Below are 1,544 nucleotides of genomic sequence, written 5' to 3'. Positions count from 1 at the left end.
CCTGACTTGTCATTTTCACAGAACTGTCCTTTATCCTGTTATCATTTTGTGCTTACTTCCTGTACAAGTACTGTGTGAGTCCTTGGAAGTAGAAAAAGCTGTGTCATTAAGTAGATAGGTATTTGTGCTCAGTGCAATGTGGAGAGAAGAGGCAGTATTACAGGGGGGAAACTGCAAACGCACCAGATATTCTTGTTGAGGATAACATATATACTGTAAACACTCATTACTTCTCCTTTAAGGATGAATGACAACAACAGAACAGTAACTGTTAGGGGTGTTTTCCTCATCTATAAATAGACTTCCAGAAGAGATTCCTCCCAGTGGCTGGCTCTGCACCAACACTACAGGTGTAAACAGAAAACCACAGGTATTGTGAGCTTGGCACAACTTTTGTTATAGCCTAATATCTGCTAACATATATCATCTTTCAGTTAATATCTTAACAATAATGTTGCTTTTACATTGTCTTAAACATAGCAACACTCACTGTCCTGGATTTGTTTTGCCTTTTCCAGATTATGGGCTTCATTACAGCTTTTAAATTATTTACCTTGGAGCAGAATAAAGTCTTTCAGCATACAAAAAAACAATATTCAGCTCTGCGAGAACATTGTGTAATCTTTATCTCATGATGGCTGTCTTCATTCAAAATGACATAACAAGCTGTGCTGCCAGTGCTGAGCAGTTCCCTCTATTATGAAAACACAGAATTGTGTCAGATCTGTACAATAAGGTTTAATATTTTGTTGGTGAGGTGTGCCGACGCTCTATTGACAGCTTATTTTGGCTGAGTAAACCTGAATGATAGCTGTTTTTCCCCCAGTTGCATATTTAAATGTTCAAATAATTTAAGATTAAACCAGTGCTTTCCACTGCATTTGGCTTGTGATCCCCTACAAAAAAACAACAACCTATTATCTAGTTTGGGCCTCTTTTCACATTTCAGATGCCTTCGAGTTGTTGCCTTTCCAATAGACATTTCTCTTTTTAACTTCTCAGATGGTTTCATTTAAATAACTGCCTGAGGCCAAAAGAAGTAAAAATTTTCAAAATAAAATATGAAAATAAATGAGTGTGGCAAAACTTAGCTAATTTTCTTTCATATCCCATTGGTCATCTCATGTCCAGTCAGATATATTTTGTGGCCCTTAGAACGGGGCACAGCCCTCATGTCTGTATGGATATACTCATCTACATACACGTTATAACACGCATTGATACATTTATATTAACCGTCTAATAAACACACCAATATATCATTCACGCTTTTTTTAACAACTGTTTGTTTACATTTTGCAGAATGTTTCTGTAGAATTTTGAATGCAGGACCTTTACTTGTGCTAGGGGTATTTTTACTCTTTGGTACTGGTAATATGTTTAGGTTAGGAGTCTGAGTACTTCTTTCACAACTGCATTCACCTGACTTTAAATCAGGGGTGACCAAACAGGAAGTTGCATGAAGAGGAGGTTCGTGACTGCAATTTCACACCAGGGTCCCTGACCTTACTGATACGAACAGGATATAGATGCACTCAGCAGGA

General features: G+C 37.4%; 1 protein-coding gene across 3 annotated transcripts in view; it reads right to left on the bottom strand.

Annotated features, from left to right (window-relative positions):
• The window catches only part of mlxip (MLX interacting protein), a 13,476-nt gene that overhangs the window by 11,249 nt on the left and 683 nt on the right, over positions 1 to 1,544 (bottom strand). The gene's annotated exons all lie outside the window — the stretch shown is intronic.

Source organism: Monopterus albus, unplaced genomic scaffold, assembly GCF_001952655.1.
Source record: "Monopterus albus unplaced genomic scaffold, M_albus_1.0 scaffold56.1, whole genome shotgun sequence".
NCBI classification, from domain to species: Eukaryota; Metazoa; Chordata; class Actinopteri; order Synbranchiformes; family Synbranchidae; genus Monopterus; species Monopterus albus.
The sequence above is the reverse complement of the archived record's forward strand: the minus strand, read 5'-3'. Positions and strand labels throughout refer to the sequence as shown.